Below are 22,261 nucleotides of genomic sequence, written 5' to 3' on the forward strand. Positions count from 1 at the left end.
GTAACTTGACATGTACATCTCCTGATTCAGCTAATTATCAATATATACTCACGGTTTAAATTTCCTCCGTCAACGACACACTCAGTTGTATATATACTGTCGAGAAATCATTGATATTACAAAAACATATAGTGTGGATTCGTTATGATGGTAAATAGATGACTTCGCAAAAATTTCTGACAAAAACAATGTTACTTACGTATTTCTGAAGTAACTCTGTCAGCAAATTAGCTTGTTTACTTTGTTGTGACGTTATTTTAGCGTCAAAATACTCTTGAAAATGGCTATTAACAATGTTTTGTTTCTGTCTGAGTATTAAGCTAAATTTCAAATCACTCTATGATCGAGGAAAACAAACACAGGTTGTTAATTATGGCGTACGATCCCCGCCAAAATTCATTGTTTGGATTTTAACTTCATCATTTAAATTTTCAACTTCAACAATTGAATTTTACACCTCAATTCAAAATTTTACACCCTTCTTTCAGATTTCACATTATTGGAGATGTGTTGCACACTTATCTTTTCGTTTTCTAACTCAACGTTTTGTACTTGACCTAATGCTCGCTGTACATTTTTAACTCACGTAGAAAATTTTCAACTCGACTTTTAAATTTATGTTTACGCTTCAGTGATCATTGGTCGAGGCAATAAGCCTTTGTCGAGGAGGGAGGGGAGGGGGGATAGGCTCTTTCAGCTAGATTCCTGCCAGGACGGTGATTATAGTAGAATGTTGCTTCGATTGGAGTATTTAAATCGTACTCTTATAAATTCTGGGGAATTGCCTGATTCCTGATCAGAATATCAGGTGAGCTATTAGGTTCTTGGTCTTGCAACAGTTTTGCACCAGTTTGTGATAAAAAAATATTGCTTTAACCGATATTTGTAGCCTCCAAAGACTTTAATCAGTGAAATACTACTACAACATCTTGCACCATTGATGTTTGTCACATATACATGTACCTTGTAGTAATTTTTCCGATGAGGTTTTTTTTACAACATTTTAAACTACATTTCTGACTTTGATGTCCACCATGCTGGTCTTGCAAAGGTACGACAGCAACGTATATATGGGCCGCTGCAAACATATTGAACAAACTACAAAATTAAGCCACAAGTCGCTAGTTGGGGAACAAACAAAACAACTGGGGAGCGTAAACGTAGACTAACGAAATCAACTAGTGAAAACTGTGACAAGACCAAGAACCTAATAGCTCACTTGATATCCTGTTTCCAGACATAGATATCCTCCTTCCCACCGTCCTTTTTGGAATTCCCAACAGCTCACTGATTTTAGGTACAGTAAACCCATTATCTACTAGGAATATCAGTTGATCCTCCGATACATTAAAAGTAGGGCGACCTTTGGGACCAGTAAACGGTCTGTTCTGTATGTAGGAACGCTCGATTTTTGTGCACTCGATAATCATGCGATGACGGATCATTTACTAGCCACGATGGAATCAGGCAATTCCCCAGAATTTAAAAGAGTACGATTGAAATGCTCCAATCGAAGCAATATTCTGACTACTATAATCACCGTCCTGGCAGGAATCTAGCCAAAAGAGCCTGGGGAGGATGTCTATCCCCCTCCCCTCCCTCCCCGACAAAGGCTTATTGCCTCGACCAATGATCACTGAAGCGTAAACAAAAATTAACAAGAAGCTTAAAGAAGCTTAAAACTGGGCGGGAAATGACGTCTACATTAGAGATATCACATTGTTTGTGTTGAAATGAATTGGCCTTTCAGTGTATCGGTTTGAGACACTTTGAAAGATAATTGTAAAGGTGTAATTGTGATTTTTCTGAATGCGTTCGTGTTCGTCCTGTGGCGAAATTTTGATGATATTAGTTACCTTCAGTCTGAAAAGACGATTCTTTTTGGACGGAGGTCATTTCGTATATTTTTGTATAGAAAGGACGTTTCGGTTGCCGGTAAGGTGCGGTTAGAGAAAGTTTGAAAAAGGGTTTTAAATGTTCTAAGTCATTTTCATCGACGCTTTGTCAAGTTATTCATGGCGTCGTGAACTTCTTAGTGTATTATACAGGTCTATATATACATGTATGTCGGTACAACGTGAAAATGGTAGGTTTTTTGGCCGTGGTTATTCTGTATATTCGATTAATATAAGGAGTTGTTTCAAAGGGGTAAAGACGGTTGTGCAAGTCATACAGAAGAAATGGAAAAGTTACTTTTCGTTTGCTTGATGGTGAGTGTGGTTGCGAGCTTTATGTAGGTAATCGTTGGCTGGTTTAGACGAGGGACAAAACGTGCGGTTGTGTGACTTGCTGGGAGAGAGACGCTTGTTTTTAGGTTTGTAAAAAAATTATGGGGAAGATGGATTATTATCATGGATTGTTGTCAAGCACATTTAATGGCTAGAGTGTGAAATATTATGGAAATAGCAATATATAAGTAATATATTATATACAGAGTACAATCATTGCTTTTCATTGCAATCACCAGCTGTGAGTACAGTTCATTGAGATTTTTCATTTTAAATAAATAAAAAGTGTATTTCATTATGTAAGTCGAGTGATGTTTGGGCCGTGATGTTGTTAGACAAATCACATGGCTCTAGTTAACTTCAAGTGAGTTGCAGAATTTACAAACTGAAGACTTTTATCCCTGAAACAGAAGTACGCGATTGCGTATAGTTCGTGTGTCGATTAAGAACATTTTTATTTTAAAGCAGAAGGCAAATGGACTGAAGCCAGAAGTGTAATTCCTCTACAGATGTGAAGTATTAATAACTGCACGGCAGTTTGTTCTTTGGCTTTTTGTTTACTTTGTTTTATATTTTAGTTGCTTCGCGAGTGTGATGCATTACTCTGTAGAGGTGAAACGTCAGATCAGCTGATAAAGTTGAGTCAGAATCCTTGGGTTTTGTTTGAACTATAATCCTTCTTGATAATTGTGATATGGTTCTTTCTTGTGGATCCATTTCGTTAGTTGTTGCCTTTAATTCTTGTGTACTTGACTTGTTGTGAACCATGTATTTTCTTGCTCTGCAACTGAATAAAATGAGAGAAAGATCCTTTTAAGTTTTAGAACGAAGATAACAAGATAAGTTGAGTTTGTAGGAGGCTAGTAAATTTCTTTAAGATGAAACCGGCTGACATTTAATATTTTGGTTATCAAGGACTGGATAGCAAATTGATTTTGTTAACAATAGTTAAGTGTCTGAGAATTATGTTGGAGATATAGAGACCTAGAGTTAAGGAATGGAATGGTGTTGTTGAAGGATAAAGTTCTGCGTTATAGTATTCCAAATATGTGAGGCAGCGGGGTATGCGAGGCGAGGCAGTGAGGCATGGGAGGCGTGTAATCCCAATAAAAGGTACAGTAAAATAGAATAAAAAAGGGGACCAACACAAAAATCAAAAATCAAATAAAATGCGCAACAAAGCACCTGTCCATATATGTTTCCGATAAAAGAGTGTGTACTGTAAAGCAACATTTAGCCCTATTCAGTACTGTCATCTACCATAGGGGGGGAGGGGGCTTATATCCGGATGTTTTTTGTTTCCATGTAGATGAGCTTATAACTAGACACGATTATAAGCAGGAGCACTTATAACCCTTATTTTTCGGTATGCGTTGATACTGTTGCATACACTTGTGCATCTAATATTAAGTTCCCAAGAAATTGTCAATTTACCGCAAAGCTTCCCATACCTTTCACATCCTGATTGATATGCACGTAGCCACTAGTACTATCATCAGGTTACGGTATTTATTCGAATAAGCGCGGCGCTGTTTATTATATTTTTTTGCGCCTCAAATGCAGCGCTTATTGGATCGCGAGTGTGGCGCTTATTAAAAAATTGGATGCGCTATCTGTATGGAAATTTTTTGGTGTCACCATTCGTCTACTCCCGGAACTTCCACAAAATGCCACTAAAATTGTAAGTAAGGCCTTCACAACGGAACTATGTATTGCAAGAATTCTGAATAGAGACCTTAATTAAGGTAATTCCCTTGAAATAGAACTGCTCATAGATTTCCAACCAAACTTTGCCAGTTGGTTGTTTACCTTAAGGGAAGTTAAATTTTGAAATAAATCAAAGATCTCTTCGAGATATCGACTTTTTTGCATGAAGTTAGTATGAGTAGAAGGTTTATCCTGGGCATTGTTGTTCGAACATATCATGGAAGAATGCAAACGTCTTTCAGTTCAAGCATTTTTTTTTTAATTTTCGCGGAGGAAATGCTGTATTTGTCAGTCGCGACGGCTGGGCACTTTCCAACTTTGGCTTGGTTAAAAATGGTAAACTGACGTTTGCCTTTAATCGAAATAGCCTTTGGGGATATACAAACAAGAGGAAAACATAACTGGCAACACGTGAACACAAGCAGATTTTAGCGAACAGATGAAATGCTTCCACACACAACAAGAAAAATTTTGTTCGAAACAACACAATGTGCTGCCCCCCTCCCCTCCATGGGTGGCCCCCATAGTAACAAAAATATCAATAACTTTGAGTCCAAATCAATATAACTTGATCTATTTATCACTGGAAAAGTTGAAAATTTACATGCACATGTAAATTACGATTTACAAAATGTAAATCTTATTTACATTCTTTGTAAATTAAAATTTACATGTTGGAGTTTTGTAAAACAAAATTTACATGAAATTTACAGTCTTCAACGGATCATGTAAATGTATTGTAAAAAGTGATTTACATGGTCCTTTATTACAACGCTAATTGTAAGAACATGTAAAAAACATGTCAAATGTATTAACCACTTTTACAGTTTCTTTCTTTGTAAAAAACATGTAAATTTCTTTACTAAATCATGTAAAGAACATGGAAAATTGACAAAGGGGCGCCGTTCGGAAACATGTAAAAACCATGGAAATTGACAAAGGGGGCCTGTTTGGAAACATGTAAAAACCATGGAAATTGACAAAGGGGGCCTGGTTGGAAACATGTAAAAACCATGGAAATTGATAAAGGGGGCCTGTTTGGAAACATGTAAAAACCATGGAAATTAACAAAGGGGGCCTGTTTGGAAACATGTAAAAAACATGGAAATTGACAAAGGGGGCCTGTTTGGAAACATGTAAATACCCTGGAAATCGACAAAGGGGGCCTGTTTGGAAACATGTAAAAAACATGGAAATTGACAAAGGGGGCCTGTTTGGAAACATGTAAATACCCTGGAAATTGACAAAGGGGGCTGTTTGAAAACATGTGAACATGAGCTTTTAATTCATGATGTAACCCACCAAATAACTTTCGCGTGCATTCATTAGTTAGACAGAACGCATCACGTGGTACGAAATTAAACGACGAAGAAGAAATCGGAGGGATTTAAGAAAGTATAAAAAAAATATTTCCCCTTCCGGCTTGCTGGAGGATAATACTCCTTGCCTGAAAGATTATCCTCAAAATTTCACAGTTGCCTTTGAAGCTTAGTCAACTGTTCATTTTTTCAGCCAAGGGCATTATCCTCCAATATGCAATCGCCTGAATGGGTTTTTATTATTTACTAATTATCTAGATGAACGAAGCGCAAGACGAAATTAAGCGACTGATATCAGTTTTAACATAACTCATTACAAAAGCTCTTAGTTACAAATCTTTTACTAATATCAAAAAGTAAACAGATTATAAATTAAAACCTTTTGATGCAGAAAACGAAGGCGACTATGACTTCGTCTAACAATATTTTAAACAATCTGGAGCAGTGGGGGGAAAACGCTAGCGTCCAACAGTTTGGCTTATATATTTTTCGAGGCATGCGTTTTGGTTTTCTTTATATTATAGACAAGGAAATTTTGCACGCGAACGGCGGTAAAATTGGTCGTTTGCCGTGTTTGACCTGGTCGAGAGGTAAGGCCGAGAAGCACTGGCGCGAACGAAAATTAATCCCGGCGTCCTCTCTGGTACTTTTTGGCGCTCGGTTCAACGGTTCGAAGATCGATCATTGAGAGGCCTTTTCTCTCGCTAAAAAGGGCAATTTTCCTCTCTTTAAGACCTTATTACTTCCAAATTAGCTGCATGGAGCCTTCTTTCACCGGATCTCCAATCAATACGCCTGTTTTAGCCAAGTTTCTTTCCAAGGTAAGCTTATATATGACCGTTCAAATCATGTTTGATTTCCTCTATGTAGCTTCTAGGTGAGATTGGTTTTAATATTTTAATAGAAGTTCAAAATGTAGAATTTCGTGTTTGTTCTTGCACTTCATACGTATAATTCAGCACTTCTTAAACATGAAGTTATTGTTAGAATAAATTGAATAATTGCGTGTGCATGTAGAGATGTCAACACAGGACTGTTCAACATGTTTTATTTAAAATATAAGCTTATATAATTTAAGAGTGCAAGGCTTATTTATTCATGTTATTGTATGTATAGTAATTATTATTTTGCCGATTTGCAACCGTTTAAACTCAGTGAGGCTTTCAACTGGCAAATTATAAAGCAAACTAAAACAGCTTTAAAATTATCACCCAAAGTATTAAGCAGTATTTATCAATCTTATCTATATAGTACTCCTGGCATATCAAACTCATTCGATTGGTTTTGTTAGTCGAAAAAAATCGAACGTCTATTTTGCTGTGAGTTCGATTATTCCCAGGGTAACCAATCGAATGTTCGGTAATCGAACTCAATCGAACACCAATTGTTCGATTGGGTTCGGTAATCGTACATAATCAAACTCACAGTAAAATTTGGTCAATCGAATTCAATCGAAAGTTTGATTACTGAACTCCTGTTTGTTTATACTGCGTATATATTGATTTATACTGCGTACATATCGATTGATTTCAAGAGCCACAGCTGGGGCAGTCGAACAATCTACTCGTCCGAAACTGAAGTCAATTTTGCATGCAAGTTTTTTGTTATTACGATGATTTTGGTCTTAAGAAAAAAAATATTTTACTTGTTCACTTATTATTGTTGTCATCCATGTTGATAGTAAGCACTTCCTCTAATGTAATTGTTATGCTGGAAATTGCTCTTCTCCTGTCAACGTCGCTTTTGGCCGCCCTCGAGGGCTAAGACAGACTGATGGCGGCAGCGTTTTGGCTCCCTATAATGATTCTTCACATATTGAACACACTGATTGCCTGTGTTGTAGTGAATGAAATGGTGCAACTTCTGTTTGAGTGTAACGGTAAAAACTGCAGGGCAGAAACCATATCCTTCCTTCTAATATAGAAATGTAAACAATAGTGCATTTCAGTTATTTTACCGTCCTTCTGTTCTCTTCTACCAAATATATTTTACTAAACATTGACATTCAGTTCGATATTTGGACGTTTTTATATATGTCTGAATTTATCAAAACCGGGTCAAAGAAAAGTGACGTCAGTATTCTTGAACGAGTACGTTACTGCGGGAATTGGCTCACAACGCCACAAGAAAGGGGAAAAAAAAAAAGAAATACAGCGCTGAAAGGTAGAGAAGAGAGAGGAGAAGAGAAAAAAAGACTGACATTCCCTTTAGTTTTTATATCATGGAGTTTGGAGATCGTTTCTGGCGAGAAAAAAACGCGTTTACAGCGATTTTCGCTTTAAACGGTGAAAATTTCCTTGACCTGGTTTTGATAAATTCAGACATATGATTCAATAGTATGACCGGAAAGGCCAAGAATGAGCTTCTCGAGTTACAATCAATCATTTTCTATGCATCTAGAGAGAAATCCAGCCTTCCCCTGCTCATACTATTGAATCAATTGATTCAATAGTATGACCGGAAAGGCCAAGAATGAGCTTCTCGAGTTACAATCAATCATTTTCTATGCATCTAGAGAGAAATCCAGGCTTCCCCTGCTCATACTATTGAATCATATGTCTGAATTTATCAAAACCGGGTCAAAGAAAAGTGACGTCAGTATTCTTGAACAAGTACGTTACTGCGGGAATTGGCTTACAACGCCACAAGAAAGGGGAAAAAAAAATAGAAAGAAATACAGCGCTGAAAGGTAGAGAAGAGAGAGGAGAAGAGAAAAAAAGACTGACATTCCCTTTAGTTTTTATATCATGGAGTTTGGAGATCGTTTCTGGCGAGAAAAAAACGCGTTTACAGCGATTTTCGCTTTAAACGGTGAAAATTTCCTTGACCTGGTTTTGATAAATTCAGACATATGATTCAATAGTATGACCGGAAAGGCCAAGAATGAGCTTCTCGAGTTACAATCAATCATTTTCTATGCATCTAGAGAGAAATCCAGCCTTCCCCTGCTCATACTATTGAATCAATTGATTCAATAGTATGACCGGAAAGGCCAAGAATGAGCTTCTCGAGTTACAATCAATCATTTTCTATGCATCTAGAGAGAAATCCAGCCTTCCCCTGCTCATACTATTGAATCAATTGATTCAATAGTATGACCGGAAAGGCCAAGAATGAGCTTCTCGAGTTACAATCAATCATTTTCTATGCATCTAGAGAGAAATCCAGGCTTCCCCTGCTCATACTATTGAATCATATGTCTGAATTTATCAAAACCGGGTCAAAGAAAAGTGACGTCAGTATTCTTGAACAAGTACGTTACTGCGGGAATTGGCTTACAACGCCACAAGAAAGGGGAAAAAAAAAATAGAAAGAAATACAGCGCTGAAAGGTAGAGAAGAGAGAGGAGAAGAGAAAAAAAGACTGACATTCCCTTTAGTTTTTATATCATGGAGTTTTTATATCATGGAGTTTCCTTGACCTGGTTTTGATAAATTCAGACATATATTTATTCCATTCAATAAAAGTTGATTTTGATTAGTCCTGCGTGATTTACTTATCAAGAGAAAGATTCAGAACTAGATCAAACCCGATTGAGTTTGACTGTGTTTGATTATGTTCGATTGGTTCGAAAATCGGACTTACAGCAAAATAGATGTTTGATTTTGTTCGATTACCAAACCCAATCGAACGATTGGTGTTCGATTGGGTTCGATTGATTTTTGGTTCAATTTTGTTGGATTGGATACCCCGGGGAACCAATCATACACAACCGAACACAACCAAACTCAATGTGATTCGACTTTGTTCGGAATCCATCTCTTGATAAGTAAAAACATGCAGGACTAATTAAACCGAGTGTCAATGTTTGTTTATACATATTTTGTGTAAGAGAACGAAACAACAGTTAAATACTGATATATGCACTTTTGTTTACTTTTTTATAGTGGTGGGAAGGAAATGGTTTCTGCCTTGTAGTCACCATAAGACTCAAACAGAACATTTTTTTCTACTTAAACAGAACTTGCACCATTTCATTCACCGCAACATAGGCAGTAGTAAAAACAAAATAATAAATAAAAAAACAACAACAACAACAAAACATAGGCAGTAGTGCACCATACAAAATGTCTGCATAATATACAAACAAGCAAGAGTTCGTAATCAAACATTCCATTTTGTTGGATGGACCAAATTTTAATTTTAGTACGGTTATGTGCAATTACCGTACCCAATCAACCATTGGTGTTCGATGGGGTTTGAATATGGAATGTTCAATTGGTTACGTCAGGAGTACTGAAGTGACTTTTTAATTGAGTCAGCAAAATTAATGACATTGAATTGTTTGGATGTGTTATTATTTTCAGATGAAAGGGTTGATAGCAAGAGTGGCATGTAAGTACAAGCCTCAATTTATGTCTCAATGACTAGCAGCTAATCAAAGTTTTAAATCCAATGTAGACTTAATGACCTGCAGTCAAAGGCTTTTTTCTGTAAGTCGAATAGCACTGCAGTAAGCCCAAATAGGACTGAGGTTAGCCGAAATAACAACCTGGTTAACCTCAATACAGTGGAACCCCGATATAACGATCTTCGATATTCCCGATATACAGTTGTAACGATGAATATGTTATGTCCCGGCAAAAATAAAATGTATAGGACAGCACCCTGATATAACGATTCCTTGATATAACGATATAATTTTACTGCCCCCTTGGCATATCGTTATATCGGGGTTACACTGTACATGTAGCACTATTGTTAGCCTTAATAGCATTGCACTTACAATGTAGCCTAAATAGCACTCCAGTTGGCCTTAACAGCACTTTGTGTGGCCCTAAATTTTAAAACTCTGGTTAGCATGTTTATGGTTAGCCTTAAAATAATTAATAGTGGAAATGGTAACATAAAGTGTACTTTAAAAATTCTGACAGTTGGCAGCTGGCCACTGTGGTACAGTGGTCATGAGTATAGCTTACCATGCAATCTACTTTATAGGAAATTTGCTACATGTACATTTACAGCTGGTCTAGTACAAATTCCTACATATCCAAATGTGCATTGTAGAGTGCTTAAAAAATACATGTTCAATTGTACATGTGCATATTTGTTTGAATTTTGTGATACCATAAGGTCTTTTATTCTTGTGTAAAGTTTATATTTGAGTGCAAGCAGTGGACTGCAAAACTCTACTTCTTGCGTCCTTGATAACAACTGGATGGCAATGTACATGGAGCAATGTCTGCATGTAAAAAATTATTTTCAGTCAGCTGTTCTCAAGGTCAGCCCTCCTAGTTATCTTGAAGTCCCTAATGTGCAGGTTCAGAAGTGGTGATGTTGTGGTTTCAACTCTTTGTTGGCTTTAATTTTTCAAACCAGTTTTGATTTTTATTTCCTTTTGTTTCAGATAATATTAAGAAATGAGACAGTGGAAAGTAAAAATTGGTTTGAAATTTTTTAACCACAACATTGATCTAACCAGAATGTCATTCCTAATGATTCTTTATAATTTGTTGTTAGGTTAAAGAAGGCTCTACCACTTTCACTGATGAAGTCTTGTTCATACAAATACTAAAAAGGTGGCAATAACCAGAGGTGGTTAAGGTGTAAATCGTTTCACCTCGGTATCAAGTCTGTACCATCACAATGAAGCATCTTGCTGAATGTTCAGTTGGTGTACATACATGTACATGTTGTGTGGTTTTCTGGTGGAAATTTATTCCATCACTTTTGTTCTACTTTTGTACAAATTATTTGAATTCATGGCAGTTTTCAAATAGGACCATGTTAACAAAGCCTGACAATTACAGTGATAAATGTGTAAAGTGAACCTAGGCTGGTCAGTGTTCGAAATCATTATTCAAGAGGTTCTACTATGGTTATTTGATGCCATAGCTTTTTTATCAATTGTAGTGCTATGATAGAAGTTGAAGGGTTGGAACCCAAACCATTTGCCAAATAACCACTGTTAAAGGTGAAGAATTATTCTACATCAGTGTCAGTCTTAGTTCTGTACTTTCACAATTAAGTGTTTATTCGATTAAGCGCCCAACCTCGAATAAGCGCCCACCTCGAATAAGCGCTTACTCTGTAGGTAGGAAAAGTTAAAAATAAGGTCTTGTAAATGTACAACAAGAGCGACCGAGCAAAGATGAAAATCAGCTTTTGTACAATTTAAATTCAAGGCATTTTTTGGGACAATTTTAACATAGCTTAGCAATGAATGGTGTTTGAACTTACCCTGCGGGAAGGCTCACCTTGGGGCACAAAATATACTTTGGGGCACTCACGACTGGCGGGCACAGCAATATGGTGGGGAGGAGACTGGTGAAGAGGCACCAGTAAATTTCATATCTCAATGAATGTTATATCTTGTCAACATTCCTGTCAAACTTCTACTTTCTTTGAAATTAAATTGGCTTGTCAGTATTCCTGCGGTTTTCGGGGTGGGAGTGAAAAATTAGCAGAGGTTGATGCAGGTTCACTCGCGGCTTTGCCACGTAAATGTCATTCTTGTGCGTGCTCTAAGGTGAGCCTACTCGCAGGCTAGTGTGAACTTGGCTGTTCAGTGTTCAAAATCATTGTGCAAAAGGTTCTGCAATGTTTATTATAGTTTTATGATATGGAAGGGTTGTGGTAGTAACTGAAGGGCTGAATGCAAAGTCATGTGCCAAACATTAAATGAATTGAAGCAAAAGAAAAACATTCAACAAAAATTTAATCCTGAAATACCATGGTTTCATTTCCAACCCTTCAGTTACTGTAAAGTATATTTTATGCGGTTATTCAAAAAGACCATTTACGCCTATTAATAAAAGTGATCAATATCTTACCCATAGTATAACTTTAAAAGGCTCATTTTCATCCTACAATATTTTCATACATATGCTAAGCTATTGCATAATTCACCTCATTGAGTGCATGAAGACACTTCAGTAGAGGAACATAGGATAAATCGGGGCACATGCCAAGCAAAAGAGATTGGCTTTTTAAGAGAAAAGCAAACACCAGTGCAACAAGCAGGATCAAAGTGGGCCTTTGCAATAGAGGAGTAGTATTATTACTATTTGGAAATGAAGTCACTGATATGTTATTAGACAGTTCTATCAATTAACCATGCATAAATTTATCTTAATCTTTATTGTTTTCCATAATGATTACGTGAAGTTGAAATAATTGGTATCAGCAATTTTTGACCTAGTAAAACTGCTTTATTTGAACTGAAAAAACTATGCAAAACTATACGATCTAAATCATTTTATTCTGAATGAAATGCTAGTTTTTATTATATTTATAAAGAATATTCCAAGCTATATATACAAGATACATGCAGAAAAACTTTATTACTTATGGGGTATAAAATCATTTGTATGTATTATTATTAACTGGAAAAATATATGCACTGACGTACTGAAAATGAATGTAGTTAGGATAGTATCAAGAAAAGGTTCTAGACGAATAAAAGAAAACCGTGCCAGGCATTCTGTTCTTCATTTTAATTACAGGGGCTAAGCAGGTCCCCTTTGTCAATGTCCATGTTTTTTACATTTTTCAAACAGGCCCCCTTTGTCGATTTCCAGGGTATTTACATGTTTCAATCAGGCCCCCTTTGTCAATTTACATGTTTCCAAACAGGCCCCCTTTGTCGATTTCCAGGGTATTTACATGTTTCCAAACAGGCCCCCTTTGTCGATTTCCAGGGTATTTACATGTTTCAATCAGGCCCCCTTTGTCAATTTACATGTTTCCAAACAGGCCCCCTTTGTCAATTTACATGGTTTTTACATGTTTCCAAACAGGCCCCCTTTGTCAATTTACATGGTGTTTACATGTTTCCAAACAGGCCCCCTTTGTCAATTTCCATGTTTTTTACATGTTCAGTCTATTTATAAGCATCAGGTATAAATGTTTTTACATGCTTTTTACAGGGTTGATCGGATAAATTGACATGTTATTTACATGGTCCGTGGTCTTTCGTTCGGGAAATTTACATGATGTTCTGTGTTTTTACATGTTTTACTTCAAATATTTACATGTTTTTGACATGTTTTGAGAAGAACATGTAAAAGGGTAAAAACTATGTAAATCATCCTTTACAGTGTCTTTACATGTTATTTACATGTTATTTACATACTATGTAAATTTTCAACTTTTCCAGTGTATCATGCTGGAAAACACGGTGCAAAAACGTATTTTTCTTGGCGTTTACTGTCTTTTTATACCACAGCTTTGTGCATAACTTAATTCAAATTGCAGATTTTAGGAATGAGAAACTCCGTTAGCCTTTAGCCTACTCAGCCAGCAATCACTACCAAGGAGCTTTATCAATTTCAAGTCTGAAGCGGCTTAACATAAGATTCCAAACTAACCTACAACAAAAATCGCACTTGACATCAGCTTCATACATCTATTTTTTTTTATCAGAAAATAATATTTTGCTTAACTGAAGAAAAATGATCCATAACTCCCTCACAGAAGGAATTTTTCCTAAGACCCCCACCCCCACCCCCACCCCCAACCTGAGGGAACCCTCCGGAAATCTAATTTAGCTTCATACCTTTCCTTACCGTTTTGGCCTTTGAGACCCCTCCCATCACCAGGAATTCCCAATCCCTTCTGTGGAGGAAGTATTGACATTTTCTGTAAACACAATTGAGAAATAAATTATAACATAAAACAGCCTTGCAATTAAATTCCGCACATGTGACCGGGAAATTTAAAGGCAACAGTTCACGCTGATATACTGCTAAATAATAGAGTGAGTAAAGCACTTTCAACATTTTGGTGTAATAGTTTAGTTCCACACTTCCAGTGGCAGTGAAAAAGCCAAACAATATTGGTTACCGTAGTGATTCGATTTAGCGCCCTCCTTCTAATAAGCGCCCCCTTCCGAATAAGCGCCCCCCCCCCCCCCTTCGAATGTGTTTTTTTGTCAATAAGTGCCCCTATTCCAATAAGAGACTCTATTCTAATAAGTGCCCCATTGTTATGAGCCTCTATTCTAATAACCCCCCCTATTGTGGATAACCACCCCTATTGAAGTCATCGTTGCATTCTTGTTTCCGAAAGGATTGTGCCCTCTGGGGACGAAAATGTCATCAATGTGGAATAGATAGTAAACTCACGAACATTCACCGTACGGAACATGTGTGTATTTACCGCTAAAATAAACAATTCTTTTAAAAGTAACTGAACTTTCAACAATTTGTTACTGACAGTTTTTGTTATTGTTAGTTATTTCAATTTATATAATAACCTGAATTCTACGCACATTTTGATTGGTTCTTACTTATGATCTATCAGAGTACAGACACATGGATGACGTCACGCGGTGGTGTGACTCGCGCCCGTGATCAGAGTTCATAGTCCAAATCAGAGTTGTCGGCAAAGTTTTTCAAACTTGCGAGGCCACAACAAAGCAAAAAAGTTCAGCTGATATTAATTACAAATGTCCAGTGAGAAACAATACGCCAAGCATCGTTCACCTTTCGAAGCATTTAACTGAGCGAAACAAGCTTGAAGAAGACAGTGAATTATTCGAGAAATTATCCGAAATCTGTATGAAAGTTTGACCGACGTTGGACTACGCCATGGGACTCGCAAACGAATTGCGGTTGAACGCTTCGGTTTATAAATATGTTTACAGATTTGAACAACTTTCCAAATCGAAATAAAGGTTAGTTTTTTCATTGACTTTCAATTGACCATTTTTCTGTTTATTTAATTAATCGGATTATAACAGTGTTTCGTGTTAACCCTATCCAGACCGGGGGGGGGGGGGGCGGAAAGTGCCCGCGCCGACTTTGAACGCTTATAACTTTTTTAATACTCAACCAAACGCTGCCAAACTTTGCGACTTTATCTAAAATTTATCTGGGAATAATTTGGTAGGGTACGTTGTTGTGTCAGGAACTTGACGTCACCATGGCAACGGCATTTTGACAGGCATGTTTTCCCAAATTTGTAATTTTCCTGTTTCTATTAATGAAAAATAACTTTAAAGCAATTATTTTCATCTGTTTACGGGTTTTAAGCACATTTTTATTGGTTTTGAGTATTTTCCAGTAATTTTGGGCGGTTTTCTGACGTTTTGAAAAAATTCGAAATTCAAGATGGCGGATCCAAGATGGCGGCTGTTTTGACATTATGATGTCATTGTCACGTGATGTGACGTCATCATCCCACGTGACATATAGCAAAAGATAGATTTTGGGACATACTATATATCCTGTAAGTTTCATAGTGATTGCTTAAATATTCTGGAAGTTACGGAGGGGGGGCGGAATCGGCCCCCCCCCCGGTCTGAAAAGACCAAAAAAAGCCCGGTCTGAATAGGGTTAACGAAAACTTAAGCTTAATAGTTTAAAAATCAAAACAACTTAGCTCATATTAACGGCGGCATTGCTCAAACTGAAGTGTGCCGAAGTCTTGTGTTATTATATAAAACAAATAGATTCCATTTTGCCGTGGGTCTGTTCAGTTATAGATCACAGAAGACGTCAAAATGTGGTATGAACATCAGTGACCCACTCGGCTAGCGCCTCGTGGGCCACTTTTCTGTTCATACCACATTTTGACGTCATCTGTGATCTATAACTGAACAGACGCACGGCAAAATGGAATCTATTTGTTAAATATATAATTTAAGTTTTGTTTTGAACGTTTGGTTTTTTCTCAAAAAAATAAATAAGTGCTCTGTCTCAATAAGCGCCCTTCCATGAGGTGCCAAAAGTAAATAAGCCCCCCCCCCCCCCCCCGGGTGCTAAATCGAATCATTTCGGAAATACTATTAGCTGTGCACTTATGAGTTATGCAGGTGCACTGACATGAAAAGTGTATGCCAAAGCATCAACCAATTCATATCTAACCATAAAGTACTGCCGTCAATCTGTAGAAATTGTCCAACAGTTCATCGGCTTATTTGAACATAATACATATGGAAAATCTGCCATATAAATGCATTTATTAATCATTATTAGCTGTTTTGATGTTATCTGCTCACTCACAAGAATTGTGATAGCTGTCATTTGCATACTGTAGTGAAGCAAGTAATTAACTAAGACACCTTTCAATACTAGTAGAGAGGCTAATTTCTGTATTCTGAAGCTTGAATATCAAGTTAATAAATCATTAAAATGATTTATTAACTTGATATTCAATAATTAAAATTTTTAATGACCTTGACAATTGTAGTTAACACACCACAAGGTCAAATTATTTAAACAGCAAAGACACAGAAGCACCATTTATCCCATTGACCTCAATAAAAAAAAATCGATTCAGCACTTGAAAATATTCAGTATAATTATTTATAAGGTGGTCAAGGCATGTCATTATCAACTTCACTGGTTTTGATCAGACGGACTAACTAAATGGTGAACTTCACTTCCATTTCATCTCTCCCTTCAGGATATCACCTCCATATGATTGACAGCAATAATAATATTAATAAATAAAATATACCAGAAGATATATCATGTTAATTAATAAGTGTTGGATACATGAAAAAGTTAAAAAAACTTGTACTGAAAATAATTAACTGGTTAGTAACAGCATACAATAACTGCTAGTAACACTTACCTGTTCTCCATTTTAAATAACGTTCCGGATCACAACTTTTCCATGTGGAGCAACATGCCTGTGCTGTAAAGCCAAATCTCTGTTAGCCATTGCCAACCCCATCGCCTTTATCTTCACATAAAAAGCAACCTTTTTCTCCCTTCATGTGAGCTAATACAGCCTTTCCAGATTTAGGTATGCAGATGATAGCAGCAGTGTTCCTTGCACCACTTTGTTCCCATCAGTTGTTGAAACTATTATAACTCCTTAAATAAACCTAAACAAAATTGAGTTATTGAAAACACTTTTCAGTAATTTTACATAATCAAAAAACAATAATAATGGGCCAAGTCCATTACCACCACCCCATTAATACAACCACCTACCTATAATAATTATAAAGCCCCTTCAAGTTGACCTGAGCAAATGCTCAGTATCAGTCATTTTCTTGTTTAAAGAACACCTAGCTTTAATATTGTCACCTTGTGGCTCATTGGTGGCCACATGAATGGAATTACAATGTATTTATGATGAATGAGATGACTACATTGAATATATCAAAATCAAATGACAACACTACAGTGTATTGATTCTGTTGTTATCTAAGACAGCTAATTAATATATCTTTTTTGCCTGATCATGTGGAATTACCACTTCAGATAATATGCGTAGAGACCTAGAATTAGATGGGATTCCAGCTAAGATCCTGCCTAGAACTAGTTAGGATCCCAGGTGGGATCCACCCTGGGATCAATGCACAGCTAAAATTCCATGTGGAATTAGCAGCAGGTGTCTCGAGTGGGATCCCACCTGGAGTAATTAGCAGGATCCTAGGTGACACCCCACCCAGGTCATTTTAGAATCCTTTAGGCAGCATCCCACGTGGGATGAACATACAGCAACCCAAGAAGGACTCACACAATCTCACCTTGCATTTTTACGTGAGTTCACCTGTCAAATATTCTTTTTAAATTTTCACAAGTCCAAATAACACCTTTAAAAAAACAAACGATTAAGTATAGTAAATACTTGAAAGCACCACAATTGAGAAGGTAAGATAAAGAATTCATTTCACAGCTACCAACAATGTTATCATCCCTTATCCAGGGCTGTCATTAAGGGCTGTAACCCGTAACACCTGTTACGGCTGATCATGAGCTCACTCAATGTTACAGGTAAACATTTTGATTGGTGTTACTTTACAAGTTGCATTCAGAATGAAATGCTACAGGTGATAACTTCAATGTCTGGCTGCATAAAAACTTAATGACAGTCCTGCAAGTTATCGTCATCCACCTTTACACTTGATTGGTATAAGTATTTTACAAAGGAGTTCCATGGTGGGAGAACATAAGAGGCAGGGGAGTCCCCCCACTCACTTTTCTCCCAGGTACTGTACCTGGGATTTTACTTTCTTTCACTTGCATAACAAGTGAATGGCCTGCTAATGCCTGAGGGGAAGGGAGGAAAAAAATCACTGGTCACAGTGCATACAAACAAAACAACACTAAACAAGGAACCCACTAAATGCAGTTAATTTTTCCACACACAAGTACTATGTATACACATGAACACAACACCAAAAAACCTTGCTGTAGTGATCTACAATTTACAGTTCTGTGATACCCATATTTTGAACGACGACTTCCACCGGGTTAGTAAAGACAGTCTATTATAAGGGGTCATAGAGGAGGTCGTCACAAAAGTGCGAGGCAGCAAGGTGTGCGATCGATTCTAGTATTTAGCCAGCTAAATAGCAGATCAGTTAGCTTAAATATAGTACTCCGATTAACCTTTTCATTTGGAGTAGGGATTTTTACCTCATATATACGTCGCTGCCATGCCTCACACGCCTTGCTGCTTGCACATGAGGGCCTGTTTACATATAGTTCCAGAATGACTTATATTTCGGAACAAGTGCACAATGAAGTTCGTTGACTGCATACATTCCATATGACATAATCGACCAGCTCAACCAAAGTCGTTTTCACGTGCGTAGTTTTCACTCAAGATCAAAACAAGATGGCGCATGTTTTGCGCAAACATGTTATTTTTAATGCTCATGATGGCTATATCTGCAATTTTAACAAGCAATTTGACCATAGGGATGCTTCTTCGGGCTAAAGAGTAAACGCTATAATTTACATTTTTTTGCTCTGAGTTCAAACTGTGACCTCTGTATGTGGTTTCACAAGATGCGGTTTCATCTCGGAATCAAATTCATTTAAAAACCGGAATGAACTAATTCGGGAATGACTTGACTTTTGTCTTGGTATCATGTAAACAGATAGAGTGAAATATATCAGGATGGGATTAACTTGTTCCGGAATGAGTCATTCATGAATCATGTAAACAGGCCCTAAAACTCTCACACAGCAGCAAACCGCCAGGTTTTTTTCTTTTTAAAGAACAAATTGCTTGTATCGGTGTATGACCAATATTCAATAGGCTATCGGTTTTTAAACAACTTCATTCCATTTCGTAGCAGATCTATATGTAGCGACTATAATGGGAGCATGCACCATCATGAACTTAGGCAACTATTTTTTGCCATGCAATATCAGCTTCATGCAGTTTCAAAAATTATTTCCGTTTTGGACGTTTTGTAGCAAGTTCCCCGAGCTTATAAACAGATTTGAAGCAAACGGATATCAGTAACAATTAACCCTCTTTATCTTCATATCACCTTCAATGTTGCACACAGTAGCCAAAATAACTTTGCCTCCAAAAAGCGAACAAAGGGTAAAAGAAATATGTTAAGCTTATTTCAGTAATTTTCTGGCCAAACAAAACCAGATCTAGCAAACACAGCCAAAAACGTAAACCACGCATTTCTTCCAAAAATATACATAATGCGATGCCGATAAAATGCTCTTAAAGAACCAAAAACAATAACCCGACGACCATTGCTTTGAGTATTCTTACTTCAGATCGCCGGTCCAATAATCAAATCGAAAGCTGGCAATAAAGGTCAATAAACATAGGAACGCGCAAACTACATTCTATTATAAACACATGTCATACCTGAACTCGTCTCTCATCACCGTCTGCCTTCAGTGCACAGCCTAATTCAACCTCCTCTCACAAGAAATTCTTCCTGTCATCCTTACAATATTCCTTTTCGGTTCATTTGGATTCCAAACGCACATTCAGGCTGCAACTCGCCATTCTCGTCCCCAGAGTCCACGATTCCTCTAGTCTCCACCGGTCAAATATGTCCGCTATTATTCAAAATGGCGTTTTTTGAACAACTTTTTCAATCTTTTCGTCCCGAAAACTTCGCAATCACCTGCTTCCTCCCCTGTCATCCAACTCATTCCTAGCGTTCCTCCTAATTCTACACAACATAACATGACGTCTCTCCTTTTACTTCAAAATATACGCAAAAAACAAAACCCTCATTAACGAAACAACAGGGAGAATGAGGTATAAATTGTATAATGAGCTACCGAATCTATGAACTGGACTAAACGCCCAGTTAAAAAGTCGAGTTGAAAATTTTCTACGTGAGTTAAAAATCAAAGGCTCTATGAGCAAAGTCGTGAATGTGGTATATTATAAACTGATAGCCCAGAATTAGCCAAAATAAATTTTAAATGTCTGCTGACAAACAACATTTTTTGTAATTGTCTATGAAATCTGTTAACATATGTCACAGTTGAGTCATGTTTAAAATTCTAGCTGGTAAGTGATAAATAACCCCATATTCTAACTGAAAACTAACCATCCAGTAGTCCATCGAGGCCTTCTAGCTAAGCAGCTAAGAAGTGAAGATTATTTCAGAGCTTAAAATAATTAATGCTGAGAGAGACACGTATAGTGGTAACAAGATATGAGGTACCTTAAGATGCTGCGAAGCTGGTAATGGAAAGAAGCTAGGGATTTTTTTCCACCAAACTGTTTCACATTTGCTAAAGGGTTCTTTAATTAATAACCAGGTAGCTCAGCCATTTTATACAGGACAGTGGTATTATTCGACATACATTTTTCTCTGTTAAAGAATGGCAGACACTGTGACAGAAGGCAAATAATTAAAAGAAACTAACAGATGCCTCATACATGTGACTTCTAAGAATTGAAATTGGCAGGAAACAGTAAAGCCAACATAATTTATTATCAATTTAGAGGCGTGATACATGTAACAAATGAAAACTGCTGCTTATTTCCTTTTCTGGTATCTTTACTTGCAACCAAAAAGTTTACTTTACCCCTTTACATGCCACGAAAATCATCAATGCATTTTAATCAGCCTTATTAATTCATTTTTAAATAATCTCTATACATTGCCAGCCATCCTGCAAAGATTTGGTGGCCATGTTGGATTAAAGGATCTGAACCTTAAAGCTTGTTTATCTTTTACTCTTTGTTTTCAGCAGTCAATAACAATAACTCCAAATATTTTATTTTTCAAGCTGTACAGTCTGCTAAAAGTCAATTTATAGAGAGCAGTATTCACTGTTTGTGAAAAATATATGAGAGTAAATTTGAAATAAAATTCTTTTTCTGATCATGTGTTTCATACAACGTTACGGCAGGAGGATGTTCATTCCAGCCCACACCTCTTGACAGCCTAGCCCCATGCAGAGTTCAGTGATGTGTTGTATTGCAGGATATTGTTTTGACGAATCTATAAATTAATTCAAAATTCTATGTGCCTTGTTAAAATAAATCTGTAGGACAACACGTACAACAAACCATCTAAGTGTAAGCAATTTGTTATTTATCAGCATGGCATGCAACCAGGTTCCTTTTTGGCTGAGATAAGGGGGGGGGGGGGGGCATAGGACATGTACAGAAATCGACCTTAAGGTTACTATTGTTATATTAGTGGCTATTACATTTTAGCGCTTTTAGTGAGTTGGGCGAAAATCGCTTAATTTAGTACTTGCTAAAATTTGTCTTGGTCAAATTTCAAGTACCCCGGTACCTCCCCGGTACCCCCTTCCCACCCTAATGGAACACAAAAATGGATACTGGTAACTTTGTTCTTTTAGGCAATGCAATTTATATTCATTCAATGTCAAGATATGGTAGTCATTTTCTTTTACTAAACATTTATTTTCATCTTAGCCATATATTCATCACCAGCCAGTAAAAGCTGGTTTACACGATATATTTACTATTTTTTGAAGTTTTTGGAAAATCCCTATATAGTCGCTAAATCTTGCTCAGCTGTTAACAATAGTACTCTCTCAGTATTTCTTTGAATGTCTACCCCATAGCACTCAGTGGATGTTGACAAAGCAAAAAATTACCTGAGTGCAATGATACACCCCTGGAGAACTACAATTACCACAGTTGAACTAATATGTCCCTTTTTTGACAGACCATGTGTATGAAGAAAAAATAATTGTAAGGGTTTGATGCATAATACTGTGTTTACAAATGTAGTTTTGCCTTCAAAAGCAGAGCAAATTTATCATTCACATAACATGATAAGGTTTGCTACCTAATGAGCTACGAATGCCAGAGGAAATTTTGATTTAAGTTTAAGTCATGAGATAGATG

The 22,261-nt window shown here is 36.9% G+C and overlaps 2 long non-coding RNA genes and 1 pseudogene across 5 annotated transcripts in view; 1 reads left to right on the top strand and 2 right to left on the bottom strand.

Annotated features, from left to right (window-relative positions):
• The window catches only part of LOC144655651 (uncharacterized), a 97,525-nt pseudogene that overhangs the window by 70,139 nt on the left and 5,125 nt on the right, over positions 1-22,261 (bottom strand). The window lies entirely within an intron of this gene.
• LOC144655719 (uncharacterized) lies at positions 1,662-20,122 on the bottom strand. 3 transcript variants are annotated; one of them, XR_013571181.1, is made up of 5 exons: positions 19,778-20,068; positions 17,682-17,747; positions 16,775-17,019; positions 13,762-13,834; positions 1,662-3,015 (listed from the first exon to the last, which is right to left on the bottom strand). It is a non-coding gene; the product is annotated as an uncharacterized LOC144655719 (long non-coding RNA). The 3 variants fall into 3 exon arrangements; XR_013571182.1 differs by having other exon boundaries at positions 13,752-13,834; XR_013571180.1 differs by lacking the exon at positions 13,762-13,834 and having other exon boundaries at positions 19,778-20,122.
• Positions 5,710-10,754, top strand: LOC144654595 (uncharacterized). The gene is made up of 3 exons (XR_013570937.1): positions 5,710-6,075; positions 9,562-9,589; positions 10,715-10,754. It is a non-coding gene; the product is annotated as an uncharacterized LOC144654595 (long non-coding RNA).

The sequence above is a fragment of the Oculina patagonica genome, chromosome 5, assembly GCF_052425735.1.
Source record: "Oculina patagonica isolate OP01 chromosome 5, crgOcupat, whole genome shotgun sequence".
Lineage (NCBI taxonomy): Eukaryota > Metazoa > Cnidaria > Anthozoa > Scleractinia > Oculinidae > Oculina > Oculina patagonica.